The sequence below is a fragment of the Ambystoma mexicanum genome, chromosome 6p (assembly GCF_040938575.1).
Source record: "Ambystoma mexicanum isolate Mex_15411 chromosome 6p, UKY_AmexF1_1, whole genome shotgun sequence".
NCBI lineage: Eukaryota > Metazoa > Chordata > Amphibia > Caudata > Ambystomatidae > Ambystoma > Ambystoma mexicanum.
In genome coordinates, this window is record NC_090935.1 from 825,133,305 (window position 1) to 825,157,460 (window position 24,156).

The 24,156-nt window shown below is 50.2% G+C and overlaps 1 protein-coding gene across 1 annotated transcript in view; it reads left to right on the forward strand.

Annotated features, from left to right (window-relative positions):
- Positions 1 to 24,156, forward strand: part of PPIP5K2 (diphosphoinositol pentakisphosphate kinase 2) — a 2,362,281-nt gene that overhangs the window by 2,150,628 nt on the left and 187,497 nt on the right. The gene's annotated exons all lie outside the window — the stretch shown is intronic.

Consider the following 24,156-nt stretch of genomic DNA (forward strand, 5'->3'; position numbering starts at 1 on the left):
CCGTATTGTTCTTTAGTTGCGAAAAGTTACACGTGGTTAACTGAATGTTTCAATTATTTATTTAAAGCATTTTGTGCGTTAAAAAAACAGTGAAATTGTGGGTATTACTGACAACCCATGGTCATCCATAGCCGCCATATAGAAAACACAGATAACCGTAGTTCAGCAATGACCATACACACATTTTAATATTTGATAATAGTTATATAAAACTGCACAGTTTTAATCTGCAATTTAAATGGTAGGAATATACCAATACACAATGATCTCTGAATGATAAAATACCTACTTCTCAGTAGGAAAGTCTAATCTGGCTCAAGATTTCAATCAAGTGGTTGAGTTTCTTTTGATGAATTGATGAGGAATGTTTTTACAATACTGCTCCTGAGACATTGGATGAGAAATAGTGGTAATTAAATAGTTTTCTTCGGTTTACATCATCTAGGAATGTTCCATTATTGGAAAGACGTACCATTTTACACATCGGGGCATTTTCATGCTCCTCTAAGGTGTAGGAGGGCAACAAAGCAGAGTTTGCTTTTTGGCTTTGTTTTCCTCCTATGCCTTGGAAGTGAAACTGTTTTTTCTCCTGCATGAGATTATCTTGCAGACGTAAAACGAGTGGGTTCCAGTGGGGCATTGCAACCTCGTAAACAGCAGGCAAATTCCATAGGAGTCCATTATATAACGATGCCACCAATGTGTAAATTGCAGGCAACTTTTTGTTGTTTTTTTTTTTTTTAACAGAACGGAGCATTCTCAGTTTTACGCCACTTCGTAAATGATGACAATTGCATGTAGGGGACTTAAACAGCACTTAAGTGCTAACGTTGGTGGCCCCCTGGATGAAATTTTAATTTCTTTTACAATGACCCCTTTGTCATGCTAGATTGGCACCGGTTTATCATTGTTCCATAGTTTAGTAAAACAAGCCGCTGCTGAAGGGAGCATCCCTATACTTAATATGTTAATAATTGGAAATGAAGGTAATCCTACTCAAGATGGAAATCTTTTTTATGTGATAAGGCTTATTAAAAACCTTTCACATAAAGGTTTCACTCAAACAGTTTCCAGGTGCAATCAGCCCTACAGATAAAAATAGGCAATACTCACAGAAAATAAAAATGGGAAAATACTTTAAAAAAAAATGGGAAACAGACAAATATGACCTTATACCCCTGCTTTTACTCGCACAGCTCCATGGATACGTTTGGACCGGCAGTGCACATAGTACCACAGGAAGAAACTGCTGTTATTACAGAGTGGTCGGAAGAAGTAAACGTGTATCTTTTAATCTGTCTGGTGCAAAGAAATAATTATTAAAAAATATTTCCGTTTTCCAGTTAAAACATATTTGTACTTGCTTATAAAATACTACCATTGGGAAATGGACTTAGATGTTTTCTTCCTAAAAATGATTTTACTAACAACTTGAAAAAATAGGGAGTAAAGTACCCCCACTTCAAAATATTATCTGGAGCACTGGGTGCAATACAATAACAATCCACAAATGCAATTCTAGTAAAAAGAAGTTCTAACTTCATTAGTATTGAATACATATTTTTGTCCTCGTAATTCATGTACAATTACAAGACATCTAATCCTTGCATATGTCAGTGATGTTTGCTTTCCATATAGTATGCCTTCCTAAAAAAACATTTAAACTTCTAAAAAGTGGATGGGGAACAAACTTCTCAAATAGTGTGAGCATAAAATGATGTTTTTTCACAATCCATAGTCCGATGTTTCTGTGTTTGTACTCTGGTGGATATCAAACACCGGCATCCATTATTTTGTTTGCCGATGCCCCAAAGGGTTTCATTGTCTCTAGAGTACTAAGAAATATATAGCGAAAAAGCATGGAGATCTATATCTTCTGTCCAGAGAAGCAGAAATATATTTAGGAAAAGAATTATAGTCCCTTTTAGTAGTTGCATATTCCCTATAAAGAGTTTATTTAGAAATCAGATCTTCTTGCAGGACCAATCATGGTTTCTAAGGTGTTTTTCATAAAATGTTCTTGTACAATTTGGCAATTGCAACCTATTTCACAGTCGATTGTCACTTTCTTTAGTGAAATCGTGGAAAACCTCTCAGAGGGGATCACCCTGTTAAACAGGGATAGCACTGAAGACGACTGCCCTGATGCTCGGTGCTCCTCTTCTTGTTTAAATTAAGTTTTACTGTTGCTATACTTTTATTTTAAAAAGAAACTGTTCAGGTATGGTTTCATTGTAAAATAAAACTGTAGGAAGAAGTTAAACTTGCACTTTCAGTGCACTGCACTGAGCGTTCCCTTAAACAGCAGGCACATGTGTTTGGCGTTTTGTATTGTGCGTGGAAGAGGATGTGGCAATGGGGTTTGCGGGTACTGGGGGCAGGGCAGTAGAGAACATAGTTCCACTACTTCTTTTCGTAAACTTCGACCACTACCCTTCGATAGGCCAGGATGAACGTATGTGATGATTAACTCTGTGCTCCATAGGGGTCTAAATCCCAGTTGTGCGTCGTCTAAAAGTACTGAATTTCCAACATGAGTTTGAATCTGATTTCCTATGACCCTTTTTAATTGTTTGGAACGAAAGGAAAGCTGGGAGATGGGTTGGAAATTATTGAAGTCCAAAGGATCCAACAATGTGCAGGGTCTCCATAACAGAGCATTTCCAGGAGTTCTGAGAAACTCCCAGAGAGAGGAATATGTTGAAGAGATAAAGTGCATTCTCTAAAAGTAATGTACATATGTCACAGGCAATTCTGGGTGGGGGGCTATCCATTGGAACATTTAGCAGAAGAGATATGGAATGAGAGCTGATTACTATCAGTTTCAGAGAAAGAATCAAAGGTGTTGGCCAGTGCTGTAGATTGTTCTTGTATTCTTTGTTTTGTGTGGACCATTTTGAAGGAATAGAATAAGATTGTTCCTAATTTTTCAATTTGGCAAAAAAATGAGACGCTAATGTGTCTTCCAGAGTTTGAGGAGAGATTATAGAAGAGGTATCCAGTTTGTTGCAAATTGCAATAACTACTGTAAAGACCAAGTCAATTTTATTTCTATTAAAGAGCTTTTTGGCTATGACGATTTCTTTTTTATAGACCATGTAGCAAGCCAGAAGGAGGACTCAGGCCAGAACACATCTTTCACTGTAGTTTTATTTAAATTAAAATAAAACTTCTCACTAACCCTACTACTAAAAGGCAGGATCCCTTCCTATCTAAACTAACATGCTTGTCTATAGTTCAAAATAAAAATAGTCCTCGTACCAACATACCCACTAATGTAAAACGCATAGGTTGAGTGCCCTGCACTGTTGGCTCTCCACAAAGATATATCTGCTGTCCCAGCAGTCCGTCCTGGGTCTGATCAAATGGTTAGAAGTAAAGAAAAGTTCCACTCAAACAAAACAGTTCTTGTCAGTCTATCAAAAGTTCCTCAAATGTCCCCAAAGTTTGAAAAAAGTCTCAAGTTCCTGGAAAAGCAAAATGTTCAAACTTCTCTAGGTGGAGGTTTATTACCCTGGTCCCATTCCACCAATCTGGTTGATCCCTCCAAACGTTTTCCAACCTTCGGGTGTCTGTACTCCTGTGATATATGCTTTTCACTCTTCTTATTAGGGCCCTGTGGCTCCTTTGGGGTATCCAGACCCAATATCTCACGTGGTTCATTAGGGTTCCTATGACAACTCTCTGCTTCTGGTTCTCTTGGATTTCTTGGGTCCCTGTGACCCTTCTCGAGGTTTATGCAGCTCGGGTTTCTCTCCTCTACTTGTCTCGTTCTCTCTCTTCTCTTCAACCTTTGGATGGGAATAGGGTAGTCCTTCCCTCTTCCATGCTCGTTCTCTCTTCTCCTCCCTGCGACCTTGGAAACCCGTGCATCTGTTGTGTTGCGGTGCCTGCTCCAGTGAGGGTCCTTCTCGTAAGTGAAGGCAGCACTCTATGTGGCTTGCCGCTGTTTGCTCCTGGATACTAGTGGCCTTTGCGTTCCGCGTGTCTTGGATCTCCCTCTCACTGGCTCTCGGTTTGAGAGTTGAGGATCCAGTCCTACCTTTGTCCCTGGAGTCAGCGTCTGTTTGCGGACTCCGGCCCACCACGTCCTGCACATGGTCACGCTTCCAGGTCCAATTACTCTGCATGGCCTCTTCCTTTCTCACCTTGCATGCTGTCTTTTCTGGCAGCCGGTGTCACTACTTCTGTCGTTTGCCTCCAGCCGTGCTGCAGCTGGCTCTGCAAGTCTGCGCGGCTCCTTCCCTTGCCGAAGTTCTCACATCTCAGACTCACCTGGGCGTTGCGTTTCTCCTCTGTTAAAGGGTTGTTTGCCCTTTATTCTTGCTTTGCTATTCAGAAGAAACAGGTTGTCAAGCATGTGGAAAGTTCAGCATTACCTAGAAACAAACACATAGTTGCATTGTTAGTATTTTTTGCTCCCACCTAGGCAGATAATACCTTGGGTATAGGGAGTTCCCATGGGTGTCCTTGTCCCTTAAATGGGAGTCACTCCCAGTGAGGTCCTGTTTTCTCAAACCCCTAGGGTGGATTTTGCTGCAAAGGCTCACCTCCGTAGCCTCAAAGGGCGTGGCTCCCACTAGGGAAGAAAGGACAGAGTCTCTAGCCACATACTGCTCCTGTTAAGCAAGAGGTTCCCCCTTCAGGAGTAAGGCAAAAACAGCTAAGGAAATCTGCATTCCCTTGTTCTTTTCCTTTCTGATGTTCCACAGAAAAACACAAAGGTTGTAGATCCATACCTTCCTCATAACCCAGACATTGATCCTTCCTTAGACTCATCAAGGTTAGGGATGAATGGTCAGTTACTAGTCGGAACTTCCTCATCGTCAAATAATAGTGAATATTGACAACTGCCCACTTGGTGGCTAGAGCCTCCAGTCATATGCCTGTTCAACAGTTTCAGGCTGGTGTACAGGACGGGATGTTCCAATCTATCATGTTCTTGGGAAAGTGCTGTCCCCAAAACTGGTTTGGAGGCATTCGTTTGCAGTATAACTTCCTGGTTGAAGTCTGGCATGTTCAACACAGGTTTCCTGACAAAGTACTTGTTTCTGGCCTTCAAAACCTCTCTGACCTACCTTTCCTCAGATAAGTACAAAAATTCCCAACCACAAAAATGTATCAGTGAGACTGGCGGCCAACGCAGAATAGTTGGGAATAAACTGCCTGTAATAACCTGTCAGTCCCACAAAGGCTCAGAGGTCTCATTTGGTCTTGGGGACCGGTGTTAACGGGACTGCTTTGACCTTCTCGGCTTGAGGCTGAATTAACCCATCCTCCATGAAGTATCCTAGATATTTCACTGATGATTGAGCTAGGTGACACTTCTTTGGGGTTAGCACAAAGGCCTGCTTTCCGCAAGGCGCAAGTGATTTTGTAGAGATGGGGCATGCATTCTGTCCAGGTGTTGCTATAAATGACAATATCATCAAGGTAGGCACCTGCAAAATAGGAGTATGGTCAAAGTACTTTGTCCATTAACCACTGGAATGTGGCGAGGGTCCCATGTAACCAAAAGGGTAGGACTTTAATCTAATGGCTTGTCCTAATTTTTCTATAAGCTCATTTATCGGGGACATGGGATGATAATCAAAACTAGAAATCGAATTAATCTTTCAAAAATCAATGTAGAATCTGCAGCTCCCATCTGGTTTTGCAAACCAAAACTATAGGAAAGGACCAGGCACTCTGAGGGTTCAATTGTGTTTGCTTTAAGCATGGCTGAAAGCTCTTCCTCAAGGATCTTTCTCTGGGCCTCAGGAATCCTTTTTTTAAAAATGTGATTATTTATAATTCAGCGCACAGGTGAACATATACAGTAACATTTGTTTATAACCTCTCAGAATGCGTAAGACATGATATCCCATCCTCCCACCCCCAATATTCCTAAGTGGGTATTGTTCTCGGCCCTCATTCGGCTGGGCCAGACAGCAGGAGTTCGCTAGTAGAGTTGGAGGGCTCTCGCGATCAGACATGGCTTATAGGTCAGGGCCGTGTAGTTCTGGTGATAGTCTAGCACTAGTGCCCAAATATTTATAAATCGGTGGAGCAGACCCACTTTTGCTGCCGTGACCTTTTCGACTATTAGAATGTCCCAAAGTTTAACCCACCAGAGGGTCATCAGGGTTCCTTCCACAGACGTCCAGGTGCGGGCCACCGTGATTTTGGCTGCCAACAAAAATTGGGATACTAACGTTGCCCTCCTTCCTGTTCTCGGGTAAGAGTCTGGAAGCGGGATCCCTAGGAGGACTTGCTCAGGCGCTAGCGGTATTGCCACTTAGGTTATGGCCTTTATTGTGGCAAGGAATTGGATCTAGAACTCCCTTGCTTTAGGGCATGTCCACCACATGTGGAGGTAGGATCCTGGGATGCCAGCAGTGGGGGTCCAAGGCCTGCTGGAATGGTGAAGGCGTAGGGGGGGGTAGTACCCACGCAGCAGAAATTTGTGGGCGCATTCCCGATTAGTGATGCAGCGGGATGCTGTGCGCGTTCTAGTCCAGATGTCCACCCATGTGTGGTCCTCTATAGCATGACCCAGGTCCGCCTCCCATTGAGAAATATAGGAAGGCTTAGTGTGGAAGGGGTCTTCTTGCAGCAGTTTATAGAGGGCCGAAATCTTTCCCCGGGCTGGCAGGTCATTTACTGTAAGCTCTAGTGGGGTAGGGGCTCACGTAGCAGCCGCTCGGGTCTGGGGGAGGGAGCACCAGTGACTCAGTTGGGCGTAGGTAAATATATCTGTCTCCGCTAGCTGGAAAATTGTTTTACAGTGTTCGAAAGTGAGGGCGGTGTCCCCTTTGAAGAGCTGCCCCAGCGTTTCAAGGCCTCCTGCTACCCAGTTCCTGAAGTTCGTTGGGTGGGCTCCTGGAGAGAAGACCAGGTTAAGGAAGATTAGGGAGAATGCACTCAGGTCTCCTGGGATACCTCCCTGTCTGTGGGCCCACTCCCAGGCCTTTATCGATTGTTTCGTAGAAGTCAACACTCCTGGCCAACTCTGGCTTTGTGCGGTGGGGATAAACGGAAGGAAGCGAAGGGGGAGAGGAAAGCGGGGATTGTTCGATATCTACCTACTTTGGGCGCCTTGTTGCAATTCCCCATGCTTGAAGGTGAGCCAGCTGTGCTGCTATTTGGTATTTACGGAGATCTGGCACCCCTAGTCCTCCCAGTTTCGTGCTGGCCATCATAGTTCTCCGAGGGAACCGCGCCTTCTTGCCCCTCCAGATGAAGTCAATCATTTTCCTTTGGAGCCGCTGGCGGGGGGGAAGAGGGATTAAGGTTGGGAGAGAAGCAGAGGCGTAAAGGAAGCGGGGGAGGAGGTTCATTTTCTCCAGCATGGGGTCTGGCATGGATTCACATGCTCATTAATATTCCGCCTCGTCAAGCTGGGAATCCTCGGTAGAGAAAAAAATCATTATAAGTTTCGTTTCTGATCTGTCTTTCCAAGGAGTAACCAATCACTGATCTCTGGGTCATACTGCCCACAGCCAATGACTGCGCTCTCCCTAAGCCCCGCATCCGCCAGCCATCCTCAGATTTTTACTGCACGTTCAAGTGTTGGGAGTCCTCGTGCTATAGCCCTCGAACTTTTGCTGCGTTTTCACGCTTTTTCAAAGAGAATTTCTCATTTTTCGGTTAAATTGAGCCTCAAGCTCCACCGTCTTTACATCCGATCAACGGGGACCCGTTTCGGAAGTTTCTACGCCCCTCAAGGGTGAAGATTTCGTCGAACAATGCTTTTGGAGGATTCCAGAAGTTTTCTGCATGGCCCAGGAGAACGCCCGGGAAGCTGTTCAGGGCCTGTCCTGGATGCCAGCTGCAGAACGTGTTCAAGGAAGACGAGCATTCCTTATGCCTCTGCTGTCTTCACGAGGACAAAACGCACGTGGAGGACTGTGCGTTTTGCGGGATCATGTCGGAGCGGACCATGAGGAACCGCCATCTTCGTCTCGCCAACTGGCTGGAGGGAAAGAGCCCGTCAGGTGAGAAGAAAAAGAAGAAATCCGAGTGGTCTTCTAAGTCCTGTGAGGGCGCCCCGGCAAACGGGGGCCCAACAGAAGGCTAAGCACCGCGAGTCCGCGGGCACCGGAGCGCCGAACGGTTGGGCTCCTTGGCTGCCAGGCAGGGCGCATCCTCCCCGGCGCCATCGACCACGAGCCAACGCTCTGGCTCGGGTAAGAGGAAATCCGAGAACCCGGCCAAGCTTCTGGAGAGGCCCCGGTCGATCTCGAAGATTTCGGCTGATGGGGAGTGAGGCGGGGAGCCCTCCCCCAAGGTGAAGGCCACAAGCATGCAGTCGGTGACTAAGGCCTTGATTCACCCAGCCAAGGCCTCTATCGAGGAGGTCGCGGCAACCCTGGCGCAGCCTGCAGAGGTTACACCTGTGGTAGCGGCCTCGGGGCCCGGTGTCTCCCTGCCACCTCGGAGGGAGGCATCTTTCAAGCCCACCGAAAGAACCCTCATGAAGCCCCCGGCAGAGAAAGAGGGGGGGGGGGCAGTGGCCGTCGTGGATTCAGACACAATCTCCGAGGAGGAACTTGTCGAAGTCCCTGAGAGCCACGACGCGGGCATGGAGGAGGACCAGTCCGTCGAGAGGCATCCCGACGAGGGGGACAACGTAAGCGACGGCAGTGCCGACGGGACCCCAGACGAACCGTCGCAGCCAGTGGCGCAGGACAACTTGGCGGCCATCTTGATGGCAATTCAATCCTTATGCTCTAAAATAAGGACTAGATTGCCTTTACCCCCGACGGAGGAGCCGGAGCCAGGCCCGACGGAGGAGCCAGGGGCAGGCCCGTCGAGAAGTCCACCACCCAAGAGGAGAAGAACACATCCTGCTACACCCTTCCAGCCCTTGAGGCCTGCTCAACCCTCCTCCCCGTCCACGGTCCGCTGGGATGACATGAGCACGGACACGGCCATGACGGGCACGGACGACGAGGGCGGCGATGGCGGGGTGGACCTCCCGTTGTCCCCCCACTCCCTGGGCTTCCCCGCCCGATGATATTGGATCCTTCCATGCGATGATCTCCAGGGCATCCAAGCTTTTCCAGCTCTGCCCCGAAGAAATGAAGAAGGAGGGGTTCCTCTATCAACGTCGAGAGACCAAGAGGAAGACGGTCCTCGCGGTACCTCTACTGGATGACATCTGGGACGAGGGGCTCTCCCTCCTCAAGAACCTGTCCACGACGCTGGCAAAAAGGGACCGATACGAAAGTACCAGGTCCCCGACGCGGCCCCTCTATGCCTTAGAGCACAGCCGACCCCGGATTCAGTCGTCTCGGCGGCGGCCAGGAAGAAGGCGGGGGGGGCATCGACATCGACTTCACCGCCGGATGGCGAGGGAAAGAAGCTCGACGCGATGGGACGACGAGTCATCACGTCGGCGGCGACAACGATTAAGGCAGCCAACACCCTGGCTATCGTTGCCCGTTACGACAGGGAACTTTGGTTTAAAAATCGTTCCCTTGTTGGACTTCCTGCCAGACGACAAGAGGGCAGAAGCCCTGGAAATCTTGCAAGAAGGCGAGGTGGCGTCGGACCACGACATAACGGTGGCGACGGACATCGCTGACACCGGTTTCTGCCAGTTGGGCAACAGTGTTTGCCTCAGACGGCGCAGATGGCTTAAGGCGACGGATTTCCGCCAGGACGTACAAGCCACAGTGTTGGACATGCCCTTCGACGGGAACAACCTGTTTGGGAAGACAGTCGATGAGTCCCTGCAAGCCATCAAAGCGGACACGGAGACAGCCCGGACCCTGGGAGTTCTCCAGCAACGACGGCCGTCCTTTCGGAACACCGGAGGCAAGCAAGGGGCCTCCAAAGGTTCCGGCAGTGGCTCCTCTACCTACCGTCAAGCGGCCCGGTCCTCGTCGCAGGAGGCCTATAGGGGATGGGGCAAGTCTGGAGGTTCCCGCTGTCGTCGCCAGGGAGGTCAAGGCGGCAAGGCGGCCTCGAAACAGGACTGAACCGACCGTGGCGTAGGGCCCCCCCCGAAGCACCCCGGTGGGAGGCCGGCTGGCAAAGTTCGTAAGCGTGTGGGAGTCCATCTCCACCGACCGTTGGGTGCTGGAAACCATGGCCCAGGGGCACGCCCTCGAGTTTCTAAAGAAGTGCCCTCGTGTGCCACCCGTGGCCAGGAAGGAAAACCACGTACCCCAGCTGCTGCTGGAGGTAAGGGCGATGCTCAAGAAAGGTGCCATCAAGCTTGTCCCAAAGAGACTTCGGGGCTCCAGGGTCTACTCAAGATTCTTTCTCGTAAAGAAGAAGACAGGTGGTTGGCGTCCCATCCTGGACATGCGGCGACTGAACAAGTACATCAAGGCTCAGAAGTTCGGGATGGTCACCCTCCAGCACGTGCTGGGACAACTGGAGGACGACGATTTCCTGTCGTCGTTTGACTTGGAGTATGCCTACTTCCACATCCCCATTCTAAAAGGACACCGGTAGTTCCTCAGGTTTGTGGTCCAAGGACGGCACTACCAGTTCAAGGCCCTCCCGTTCGGATTAAAGTCGGCACCCAGGATATTCACCAAGTGCCTAGCTACGCCTGTGGACGACTGGCTCATCCGAGCAAGGACAAGGGAGCTCGCCATAGAACACACAGCGAAGACCGTCCAGCTACTCACGGACCTGGGGTTCTCCATCAACTTCCCCAAATCCCACCTGGTCCCTTCGAGGGTCGCCCTGTTTCTGGGAGCCAAGCTCGACACAGTGGCACGGCTGGCCTCGCCGTCCAACGAAAGGACGAAAGCCATCCTGGGCAAGGTGCAACGCCTGCTAGCCATGGACGTAGCCAGGGTAAGATCCATCAAATCCCTTCTTGGGATGATGTCCTCCTGCATCTATCTGGTATGCCGATGCAGACTTCGAATGCGTCCACTGCCAGAGTTTCAGGTCCAGGTGAGGGGCAGCTTCGAAGACAGGATACCGCTCAACGAGACCTTCCGACGATCGATCCGGTGGTGGGGCACCCGCACTCATCTGACGGCGGGCGCAGACTTTCAGACCCCAGCACACCAGGTAACGGTGATGACGGATGCCTCCCTGGAAGGGTGGGGAGCGCATACCGGAGATCTCCACGCGAGAGGCCTTTGGCTCCGGGAGGAAAAACAGTTTCATATCAACATTCTGGAGCTCTGCGCAGTGTTTTGGGCCCTCAGGTCTTTTCTTCCATCCCTCAAGGGCAAGGTGGTGAGGATCTTCACCGACAACACCACCACGATGTTCTACATCAGGAAGCAGGGTGGAACCAGATCCCCCAGCCCTGTCCAAGGAAGCCCAGGATCTGTGGCACTGGGTCGTCGACCCGGGGATGTTTCTGGTACCCTTTCATCTGGCAGGGATAAAGAACACCACTGCCGACTCACTCAGCAGGGAGCTGCGCTCGTGCCACGAGTGGGAGCTACGCCAGGATCAAGTGGATCGACTCTTCAGGCTGTGGGGCAGACCCAAGGTCGATCTCTTCGCGACGGCGACGAACTTCAAGTGCCAGAGGTTCGCCAGCAGGTTCCCCCAACCGAGGAGCATGGGCGATGCTTTCTCGTTCCCCTGGGACAACCTGTTCCTCTATGCTTTCCCGCCGTTGCCACTGCTACTCCGGCTCGTCAGCCAGCTCAAGAGGTCCCGTTGCAGGATGATCCTCGTCGCACCAGCGTGGCTGAGACAGATCTGGTTCCCGGACCTTCTGGACTTATCGGCGTCCCCACCAGTCAGACTGCCCATGGACGCGGATCTTCTCTCCAGAGAAGGAGGCGTCATTCTTCATCACGACCCGAAGTCGCTGAACTTGCAGGCCTGGCTCCTGCAGCACTAAAGTTTGGGGGATACGATATACCGGCCGACTGCAGAGAGGTTCTGCAAAGGCCACGGCGTCCTCAACTCTCAAGTGTTACGGACACAAATGGAAGAGGTTCTCTGTCTGGTGCCGGGCACAGAAGATTAACCCTCTACGGATTACGGCCCCTCAAGTACTGCCGTACCTACTGTCGTTGGCCAAGGCTGGACTAGCTCACGCCTCCATCAAGATACATCTGGCTGCCATCCCCAGATACACCAGGACAACAGGACGGGTGTCCTTGTGGTCTCATCCCCTGGTGAAGGAATTTATGAAGGGACTATTCCGCTGGTTCTCGCCGGTGAAGACCCCAGCCCCGACGTGGGAGCTCAACGTGTGCTGACTAGGATCATGGAGGCTCCTTTCGAGCCTATGCATACGGCACCATTGAAGTTCCTATCGTGGAAAACAGCTTTTCTTGTGGCCATCATCTCCGCACGGCGCGTGGGAGAGATTCAAGCCCTATCTTGCAAGCCTCCATACTTGACTTTTCACGATACAAAGGTGGTGCTCAGGACGCATCCCTCCTTCATGCCCAAGGTGCCGTCGGACTTCCACCTCAACGAGCCCTTGGTGTTACCAGTTTTCTTCCTGTCGCCTTCGTCGCCGGCCGAGAGGACTTTGCACTCACTGGATGTAGCTACAGCGCTGAAGTCCTACGTGGACTGTACGAAGAATTTTCGGGAGGCGTCACAGCTTTTTGTGAACTTTGGGCCTGTGAATCAAGGCAAGGCTCTCTCGAAGGCTTCCATTTCCAGATGGCTCTCCGGCTGTATCATGCACTGTCACCGGTTGGCAAAACGACCGCTGCCCGGCCGTCCGAGAGCCCATTCGACCAGAGCGATCGCTGCTACCACGGCGTTCTTGTCTGGTGTGCCCCTGCTGGACATCTGCAGGGCTGCTACGTGGAGGTCGACGCACACCTTCACAAAATTCTACTGCGTCGATCGGGATTCCAGGGAGGAGTCCAGGGTCGGCCAAGTAGTGCTGCACAACCTGTTCGGCTGAAGGGCCTGGTGAGGAGGTAAGAGTTGCTTAATGTTGAGTTTATGTATTGCTTAATGTTGAGCCTTTTTGCCACCTCCCGTGGTTGTGCATGTGTGTACTGCTATGTAATCTTATATTCATGAGCATGTGAATCCATGCCAGACCCCATGCTGGAGAAGGAACACGTTACTTACCTGTAACTGTTGTTCTCCAGCATGGGTCTGGCATGGATTCACATGTGAACCCTCCTGCCTACCCCTCTGTGGCTCTTCACTTGGTCATACTGCCACTTTACCTGCTACCAAATCTGAGGATGGCTGCCAGAGGCGGGGTTTAGGGAGAGGGCAGTCATTGGCTGTGGGCAGTATTTCCCAGAGATCAGTGATTGGTTACTACTAGGAAAGACAGATCAGAAACAAAACTGATACTGATTTTTTTTCTGTACCGAGGATTCCCAGCCTGACGACGGGGAATATTCATGAGCATGGACAGTTACAGGTAAGTAACTTGTTCCTTGCATGTCGTGTGTCATGAACCGCCGTTTGTGTCCCTTCTGGACTTCGTGGTCCCTGACCCATAGGAGACTGAACTCAGTAGTACTTGCAGCATGGACTGAACGCGGAACGCTGTTTGCCAGTCTCTGCGTTGTATGCTCTACGTTCTACAAAGCAGACACGCCCTGGCGGCTCTGCACGTCTCGACGGTACCGCTTGCAGCAGTCGGACGTGTGTTGCCGGAGCTCGTTCAGCACTTACTTTTGATTCCTGGTTCCCAGTCCCCTGAATTCCTCTTCTTTCTTCCTTCCCCTTATCCTTATCTTTGCATATCTTGGATTTCCATCGCATTCGGGTCTCCGAGTGCGAACCTCATTTTTTCCTGGTCTTCGTCCCAGACATCTGAACGTATCCTGGAGCTGGGTCACGAACCACATGCTGGAATCCGAGGACCCACGCATGGGGTTATATAAATCCCGAACAGTGCGAAAGAAGACATCTCCAAAGATCACGAGCAAACAATACAGACAGGTGAGAAGGGGGGAGACTTGTGACATCGTGATGCGGCCCAACAGAGAGATCTCCTGCGTCTGCCAACGGGTAAGGTCCTTTTCCAATTCCTCAAAGAGAGGGGGAAAGTTTGCCTGGTAAACTTTCATTGGGTGGGCGGGGATCTGAACCCCCAACTATGGGATAGATTGGGTGCTCCATTGGAACGGGCTTTGCTTCTCCAGGGCCTCCCTCTCGCCTGGGCCCAGGCCTACTCCGAGAGCCATTGATTTTTGGAAATTAATGGTGAATCCCGCTACACCCCGAAGCCGTAGATTCCGGTCAGTGCCGCCCTCATGGAAGCTTTAATGTTTGTGATGGTTAACAACACATCGTCTGCGTAGAGAGCAATTTTGTGTTGAGCAGAGCCGATCACGGGCCGCTGATCCGGGGGTTTTGGCAGACTCGCTGGGCCAACGTTTCCATGGCCAAGGCAAAGATCAGGGGGGATAGCGGGCATCCCCGTCTCATTCCACAGGTGAGAGGGATTGGGTCCGATAGGCGGCCGTTAACTCTCAGCTGGGTCTTAGGGGCTTGGTAGTTCGCTAGGACCTTCTTCCTGAAGGCCGGGCCAAAGCTGAAAGCCTCGAGGGTGAGGCTTAGATGGGACTAATCCACCTTGTCGAAAGCTTTGGTTGCATCCAACGCCAGCAGGGCAAGTTGTTGGGTGTCCTGGCTGGCGACCTCTATTAGGTCTAGTGCCCTGCGAATGTTGTCTTTTGGCGACCTGTGGTTTATAAACCCTGTTTGATCCGGGTCTATAATGCTCGGAAGAATAGGTGCAAGGCGACTGGCCAGAATCTTGGAGTATATGTTGGTATCCAAGTTCAACAGAGACATGGGTCTATACAAGCTATTTTCTTGGGGATCCTTTCCAGGCTTGAGAATGAGGACTGTGGTGGACTCCTGCATCGTTGGAGTGACAGTCCCAGTAGCGGTGAATGAGTTGAAGAGACAAGTGAGGGGGGGCCACTAATTGGGGGCGGAAGAGTTTATAGAATCAGGTGGAGAATCCATCCGGGCCTGGGGTTCTAGGCTTCAAGCTTTTTATGGCTACCTCCACTTCCTCATTCCTAATAGGCACTTCAAGTTCTTCTCTGGCTGTGAAAGTCAAGAGTGGGAGAGCTGCCTCTTGGATGTAGGACCGCTGCTCGTTTAGGTCCCCCCGCGATTGCTGTCAATATCTCTGACTGGTGGGCAACTGCTAGTCATACCTTCTCATGTTCCGAATAATGGACCACCCCCCGTTAGTCGCAGAGACCCAGAATGGTGTTTCTGCTCTTCTCCTTGGCCAGCTTATTTATCAGCAGCTTGTTAGCTTTGTTGTTATGGACGTAGTACCATTGTTTGGTTCTGGTTAGTAGGTTTGCTGTAGCGTCATCGTAGTGCTCCTCAAGCCTCTTCCTTGCCATCTGCAGGACCCTGTAAGATTTCTGGGACCAGCCCTTTCGTTTGTGGGTGGCCTCGGCTTCAGGGACTTCTGTTTCCAAAATAGCGCGGGTCGCTTGCTTTCGTTTGTGGAAAGCTGCGCCTTGGGCAATCAATTCCCCTCTAAGCACCGCTTTCATGGCGTCCCAGGTATTGGCTGGGGAGGTGTCCTCGTCGCGGTTTTCAGCAAAGAAGTTTTTTATTGTTCTGGAGATTGAGTATCTCGCTGCCATGTCACCCAAAATAGGGTTGTATAAGTTCCACTGGCGGCGAGGAGGAAGGTCTTCTGGGTCATGGGATCGCAAAGTGAGCGAGACTGGAGCGTGGTCCGAGAGGATCCAGGGGCCAATAGTAACGTCGTCTGTGAAGGCCAAGATCTGGGGGGGGGCCAGCAGCAAGTCGATTCTAGAGAAGGTGCGGTGCACATACGAATAGAAGGCGAAGTCTTTCTCTTCCGGAAATAGCACTCTCCAGGTGTCCACCACATTCAGCGTACGGAACCGATGGAGCAGGACTTTTTCCAACTTTAGGTCTCTGGACATTGGAAGGTGGGCTCTATCTTTCAGGGGGTCCGGGACCCCGTTAAAGTCTCCTCCGATGATGACTTGTCCTCAATGAATGGAAGGAAGGATTCCTATAGGTCTTGATAGAACCCTTCCTGGTGCTCGTTTGGGGCGTAGGCTGAGACGAGGGTATAAAGTTGGCCAAAGATGATGCATTTGATTGCGATAAAGTGACCCTCCCGGCATTGTAGCGAATCTAGGGCCTGAGGCTTCAGGTCTTTTGCGAAGAGAATAGCAGTACCTCCCTTCTTGGTGCCATTGGATGCCAAAAATTGTAGGGGGAAAAGTCTGCTCAGCAGGTGGGAGAAGTCTGCCGGGATTAGATGAGTTTCCTGCAGGAAAGAAAGTGATTGAGGTCCCTTCATCTTGTAGGATGGATTTCCTCTTCGGAGGGGAGTTCAGGCCTCTGACATTCAGAGTGGTGAACTTTAATTTCAGATGCGGGGCTGGCTCTCCGGGAGGGTTGGGAGAGAGTCAAATCAGCCACAGCTGTGAGGGGTTAGCTGTTTTGGGCTCTCCTGCAGCTGAGGGTTTTGAAATAGTCTCCAACGGCAGATACGAACTTCCAACATCAGCCTCCAATGGGAGGTCCAAACTGTGACCACGGGGACAGATTTTGAACTGTCGGTGCCTCCCCTAGCCACCCAGGCTGTCATCAGCCAACATAGTTGAAATTCTCTCCAAGGGTAATATGGTGACATCCACCTTGGAGGAGGGTATGGACCGCATGGGGTCCGCCGCAAGCTTAAGGGAGTTTAAGTGGTTCCAACGCTATGTATTCTTAGGGAGTGTCCTTAATCGTCATTTGGGTTTGTGGCTTCTCTGCACTCTTGTCCAGGGGGCACACCTCGACTTGGGGGAGGTTGTGTCGAGGGCAGGGCTCGTTCAGCCAGGGGAGAGCTGCCCTGTGCCCACGGAGAGCCCGGGCGCCGGATTGATGCTGCATCGTCGAGGTGGCTGATGGTCTGAGGGGTGCCCTTGTGCGAGAATTGTAGTGGCATGGGGAATAGCCATCGGTAGCGGATATGCTGGTCTCGAAGGAAGAGCGTGAGTGGACGGAGCATTCTGCGCTTCTGGAGAGTTAGAGGGGAGAGGTCCTGGAAGATCTGAAGTGGGGAGCCCTGGAAAGAGAGTTCATCGCTTGAGCGGCCTATCGCTGAGATGGCCTCCATGGTAGTATAAAAGTGGACTCTTGTGTTTACGTCCGGAGGGGGTACTGTGTCGGTTCCTTGGCGGGGGCGCAGTCTGTGGGTACGGTCATGTAGGAGCTGAGCCTCATCCAAGTACCACAGCAGGGATTGGAAGAAATTGCATATGTATTCGGGGAGCTCCTTGTCAGGGATTGATGAGGGCACCCCTCGGATGCGCAGATTATTGCGTCGGGAGCCATTTTCCATATCTTCCTGTTTGAATTCAAGGATTTCTGTTCTGTCCATTAATGTCTGCATGGTGCGTTGCATATCCGTTAGTGAGTTAGAATGATCTAAGGCTAGTTCCTCGGCATCCCCCATCCTGTGTTCGATGCTGCTGACCCGTTGCTCTGTTTGTTCTAGTTTAGCTGTGAGTTCCGTCATACAGGATCTAAATTCCGATTTCGGGATCAGAGGATGGCGGTAGCAGGGGAGATAGAGTGGGCCGGGGCACCCCAGGTAGTTGCCTGGGCAGGGTATGCTTCTTTGCCTTCGAGGGGTAATGGTGCTGCCTTGGTAGAGAGGTCAGGGGGGCTTCCGGGAGTAAGGTGGCTACAAGCTCATGACTCACCTTCTGCAGCGGGAATCCAGGGTGAGGGAGATGGAGGCAGGCTCTTCCCATCTGGTGAGGATGGGAGGTGGGCAGGAGAGCCCCAGGAGGCTGAGGGAGGCGTCACTCTCACTGTTAAGGGGGCATCAGCTGAGGTTCCAGGGACCTCAGAGACCAGGAGAGGGCTGGCGTGCTTCAGCAAGCAGGGGGGCCGTTCTAGTGGGTCCCGGGGAGGCCAGTTCACTCACCACAACAGGGGCCGCTAAGCAGGTCGGGCCGCAGCAGGCAGCAGAGGTGACCTTGTGTTGGGGCGAGAGGAGGGAGGCGCGTCTTTAGAGCCCTGGGATGGAGCAGATGGGGCCACAGGCGCAGTATTTGGAGCATATAGTGGGGGCTATCGGGAGATCATGAGTGTATCCCCCTTCTCGGGTGCAGAGGCCACGATTCAGGCGGTGGCTAGGAGCCCCCCTCCAGGAGGACACCCAGCAGTCGCGGACTCACCGCCCCCGCCTCCAGCGGGGAAGGTGCAGGCATTTTGCTGGCAGGCTGTGTCGGAGCACAGGCCCAGATAGAGGCAACGACAGGAGCAGCTCGGGCTCCGGCTCCAGAAGGGGCGGGAGCAGCCACCGCGGGTTCCCTCGGCCTGAGGACCAAGTGAGGAGGAGTCAGAGGCCCCGGCTCTAGTGGCAGGCGAGTCCGGCTGGGAGTGCTGATGGTGCGGTGCCCCTTCAGGGAGCCTCGCGGCTCATAGGTCCAGGACAGGTTGGGTCTCCAGGCAGTTCCCTCCTGAGCGCTGGGTGCAGCTGACGGGTAGGAGAGGGTAAGCGCTGTCAGTGCGCTCTGGAGGGGGTCCGCTTCATGATGCAGGACCTAAGCTGGCGTGGAGGAGCCGGCGGGCTGCGGGGGTTAGGACGTGGAGTTGCGGCCGCCATTTTGGATTGAGGAGTGGGACACTGGTGGCGCGTTCCCTCGCCGCGTTTTTGGTGATCCTGAGAGCGTCATGCTCTCAGATTGCAGCGGGTGGAGTACTTCATATTGTAGTCCTGTTAAACGCGGGCGGCAGGCATAGCAGGAACCGGCAAAGCTTTAGTAGTAGCCGCGGTGCCCCCCCCCACCCGAAGGCCATTAAATGAGCTGCCACATAGCTGGCGCTCCAGGCCATGCCCCCTAGAGTCTGGTTTTTAAGGATAATCTGAACCTCTCATTCTTGGTCAGTCAAGAGAATGGCCATGGTAATGGTAGTATTCTCTGAGGGGTCATTCTTCCATTCCTTTAAGAGATTAATATGGTAAACCTTCGCTTTTTCACATCCGTTTGGCTGAGCCACTACATAGTTTAGGGGGGCATTTTCTTTCTTTTATCTTATAAGGCCCATACCATTTTGAGACCGATTTACTTTCAGAGGTGTGTAATAAGACCAAAACAGAGTCTCCTATGGAAAAGGACCGTTTATCGTGTAGAGCTTTTTGGTGTTCTTGTGCTCCAGTCAGGTGATACTTCACAATTTCTCGGACTGCGGCCATATGGGTCTTCAGATTCTCGGGTCTCGGAGATGGGTAATGTAGCCTGTTCCCTTTCTTCCCAATTTTTGAGCATGTCTAGGACATCTCGCATTTCCCTGCGGAGTTCGTCTCATGGTTAGTTGGTCCCACTAACCTAGGGGAAGAAGTCGTCCATTCTGGAGCTTCTCTTGTCAATCAGAAAAAGGAGTTTCAGCACAGCTTCAGGGTTTCACCGGGCAAATCAAAGGTCCAGGAGGATGCAGCAAGCTTCGTTCACGGTTTCTTCGTCGGGTGTTTCTCCCAGTGGTCGACTCTGCCTCTAGTCCAAAACCCTCACCTTTTAAGCAGGTTTTTCCCATTCATGCACAGCCTAGGCTGTCAATCACACAGCAGAGTATCTGTCCTGAAAGGACAGCCAGCCAGTCACTCAGGACTGATTGCATTCAGGCATTCCTAGCGATAAAGGACAGGGGAGTTTGGGGAACCTGCCTCACATCCTGCTGGATGTGAGGCAGGTTCCCCAGACACACTGGAGCCAGCACCGGGGTTCAGGGCTGAAGCCTGCCAAAGCCAAAACGAACAAGGGGTTCAAACCTGGCTCAACGATCAGAGTAAAACCCAAGAAAGACCTCACAAATAGAAAATGGTGAAAAAAACGACCGGGCCATTTTGACAAAATGGTTATCCAAGAGTGCTATACTGCAGCTGAGGATTCAGCATGTGGTAGAGAAGCACAATGGTAGGAAAATTAAACTACTGGCACCAGCCATTTAAAGTAGTGAGGGTAACATAAAAAATGTTACATGAGAATGTAGGATACGGGGCTACTAAGTAACCCACCAGCACTTGTGTGTGCTGGACCTACTAAGTGAAAAGGTAAGTAAAGTTAGTCAATTTTACTTTACTATTTTTGGGAACAGTAGTTCACACAAGAAAATGTATTTAAACCTTATGAGAAATCTAAGGGATTTCGCTGTAACGCTGCACTAAAGGTGATGTGTGTCACCATACAAAATGTAGCTGCCTATAAAGTTTGTTAGACTCCAAAAACAGTGGAAACACATAATCCAAATCAGGTCAAAGCACATGAGAGAGTGAGAAAAAGGTCTCACTCACTCCAGGGTTAAAATTAAAAAGTCCTAAAGTCCAGCAAAAGAGCTGGGGGTGTCTAAGGTTGAAGGGAATTTGCACAGAAATGAGTATTATTTGCACAGAAATGAGAATTCTCCCTAACAGTCTGCTTTTACGACTAAACACATTTGGTCGTATCCTCTGTCAATTGGGGGCCAAACACAAACTCAGATTCAAAATAAGTTTTATTCAACACAGAATGTCCCCTCCTGTGTCAAACTCAAAGCAATCTGTCAGGCAAGTCTCTTTCAACAGTTCCAACATTAGTGATTTCCATATAAAGTGTTACTCACCGGCCGGCGAGTAGTCTGGGCAAGCGACCAAGATGGTTGTACTGGATGTTGCTTGAAGAGCTTGAGATGGAGCCTCCACCTGAGCCTCCTCACTGTTGAGGGAAATAAGCTCTTTTTGATGATATGACTCTCTGCTGCGCTTAATCGCAGACAGAGAGGCCGATCACCCAAAAGAGCGGGGAGAACACACCGCCACGGACCCAGCTGTAAAGAAAAAGACAAATGGTAAATACTTGGTGAAAACAAAGATCACCACAAGAAAAGCCTCACAAAAGCAGGAAGTACCTGGGTCACCCACTCCCCTTGTAATTGAAAAGAACAAGTATGGAATTTCCCCTGTAAGTACAGAAAAGATATTAGATTCTATTTTGATGGTTTCAGATAGGATATAATAAAGAAGAGTCAAGGAGATCTTACCAGAACAGGAATTGAAATAACCTAATCAATCCAGGCTAGAAAACAACGGAAGTACAAAACAATAAATAGGAAGGTTAGTAGGGATGCTAAACCCGGGCGGCACGAGGAGCGCACTAAATACGGGTAGGTGCACTTCTCAGCAAGGTGTCCCTGTGTGCACTTTCAGAAATGAGTCTTTGTATACAATCAGCAAAGCGTCCTTGCGTACACTTGAGGAAATAAATCCAAAACAACGGAATGGAGTCGGAATCCACAAAAGAACACTTGAATTGAAGAAGGGTACAGTTCACAGTATACCTAAGGTGAAGTATTGCAGAAGGTTAAACAGATAAGGTAGCTGTGTTTCAGTAGCTCAAATGTTCCAAGCAGAAATTGTAACAGGAAGAACTCACCCTTGATTTTGAGAGGTTGAAGCTGAGAACTTGGAGTCAGCTGGAAAGGTGAGGAAAACCAGGTGAAGGCAGTGGTTGGGTAATTCAGGACAGTTTCTGTACGGGAAGAACAGCGAAAGTTAATCCAATGGACAGGCAGCAAGGTCTGGTACACAGGCGGGCTAAAGACAGTAAAGAATCAGGAAGCAAGCAAACCATAGGGCAGGCAAAGGTCCGGTACACGGGTAGGCAGAAGAATTGAGAAATCTCAAGGCAGTCCGTAAATGGGAACAGGAACTGGTACACGGGAAGGCAATGATTAGGAAAGGCCTAATATTACCCAGGTGGCGGAGCGCCGTAAACCCGTCAGAGCTCACGTTCCGAATAGTCGGAACTACACGCAAAAGGTAGGTTTCCTGGGAGTTGTAGGCAAAGGCTGGGTTGTTGATACTTTTGATGTTGTTGATCCCAATCTGCAGGGTAACCGCCACCGAGAGAAGTAAGGGGCTAAGAAACGTCGAATACTGTGGCGAAGCGTCACGACTTTGGTAGGTGCCTTGAAAGTGGTCTGTTTCACCTGGCGTGATGAGGAGGCGAGCGGGTCATTCAGACCCCGATGTGTGACATAAAGTTTACTAGAGTTCAATGTTACTCCCCATGACTCAGTCTCATAAGGTAATCACTCTCTAGGTTCCCCTGTTTCTCTGGTTGATGTTGGGATAGGCATACCCCCTGTCCACCATCAAGCTTCTGTAGACATGCTATATCTCCACCGTGAGCTGTAAATACCAAGGGTATTTAGCAGTTTTTGATTGATCCAACTGGGATTGCATCCAGGAGTTTCACAGGTGAGTTTGGCTGGATCCCTTTTCACAAATTCTCTCATCCCTATTCGCAACCTCTCAACTCATATTGCTCTGTTCCTTCTCCTGCTGAGGGCTTGACCCCTTCAGATTGGAGGCTCTTCCCCTCTGTCTTGGAGCAAATGGGACAGTTTTTGGGCTTTGTGATCTTGCTAGTTACTACCTTGCTATCCCCATAGTTCCTACTGAATACTGACTCCAACTGCATCCTGATGATCAACACCAACCCCATCTTCCTGTCTCTTCCCCCCTCTCGTCTCCTCCTCCTCAAAACTCCTGTCTCTCTCTCCAAAACACACTATACTCCCACTGACTGGTTCTACTCTAAACACCCTTGTTTTAGCCCTGTAACCAGTTTGCTTGTATGGTTTGTATCTGTGGAGGTCAGTGTGTGAGGGCTTGTGATTGGCTCCTTTTACTCAATTCACTTGTGTTTGATTTGCGCTTTTGTTAGGCAGAAACCTGTGCAGTTCCCTTAGGGACCACTGCAAAAGGCTTAATACTACAGGTGTTGGCAGTAAACCCAATTGGGAGCAGTCTGCACCACCCAGATTTACCTGGTAGCTGTGGCTGAGCAGCCAGACTTCCCTCAAGAAGAGTTAGACAGTATATAGAGTATACAAGATAGGTACCAAAATACAGTAGCACAAGCAAACACTGACCAGAGCTTTTGGTATCAAGTATATAATTATTTATTTAAAGACACACTTAGAAACACTTTAGCACTATTATTATAAGCAAGTTCAAAAACACAGTCACTATTAATAATATACATCCCTTATTCCTAATTAGACAAGTCTTAGTTAACACCACTTATTTCCAGACGGAGGTGAGCGCTTAACTAAAGATGGCACTCCAATAAGTTAAGAAAAAAGGAGGGAAAAGGCAGAAATTAGAAACAGCACACAACACAATACTTTAGAAGCACTCAGCAAGGCAGGAAAGACAAAGTCTACTTGTGAGCAAAAAGTTCAGAGGCCAGGCTCCCTCTTGGAGAGAGTAGAACATCAATGCGCCCAAGATCACACAGTTTAAAAGGCTTGGAAAGTCTTGCAGAGAGTTTAAAAAGGAATCAGTTCAGCTCAGAAAAGTTCAGTTAGCCGCCCTAGGGCCAATCCAAGTGGTAAATTGAGGATTTACGAGACACCCCACACAGGCCGTTGCGAGGGAGGCCAGGCGGACACAGTACCTTGAAAGTGGAGAGAATCCTCCAGCGGGGGCAGTTGTTCCTGGCAGTGGATGCAAGTTGCGGCGTAGTCCAGAGGAGGAGAAGATCTCGACGTGGAGGAAAGCTGAAGGTCGTTGCACTGCCAGGGAAGAAACCAGCCGCGGAGTTCTCCGGTAAAAAGGTACTACCCTTTTATTCGCCGTAGTGGAAAAATGTGGTGTCCCGGTTGCCGGGGTGCTTGGCACAGGCAAGGCGGCCACGAGATGATCCGGGAAGGCGAAAAGGCGGGCAAACTGGTTATCCCCACCAATCAAAGGAAGAAGACTCTTCGGGATGAAGATCTCCTCTGTCGTTGGAAGAAGTGGTGAGTCGGTTCAGCAGGGCTCCACCGGTGGTGTCGTCGTTGCAGGTCGGCTCAGCTTCTCCCTCTTTGGATTCTTTGGTCCTGTGGCGACGTCTGAAGTCCCAGTCCCCAAAGCCCTGCTTTTATGCAGAAAACCCCCATTCATCAGTCCTAGCTGTCACTCAAACATGCTAAGTGGTGAGCCTGACGGCTCACCACTGGGCCAATCACACAAGAGTGCAACTTGAGTTGCCGAGGCAACTCAGTCCAGGGTGCCTAAACCCCCTCCCACACCCCCTGTGGGACCCAGACAGAGTGGCACCACTTTTGGAGGCTTCTGTGGAGAAGCCCGCCAAAAAGTGGAACAAAGGGCGCGACTTGGGTTGGAGTCACAGAAACGAACACAAACGCCATTTTGGAACCGAGTTCTGCAAAAAATACCAACCGGTGAATTAATATTAAACAAGGAACCGA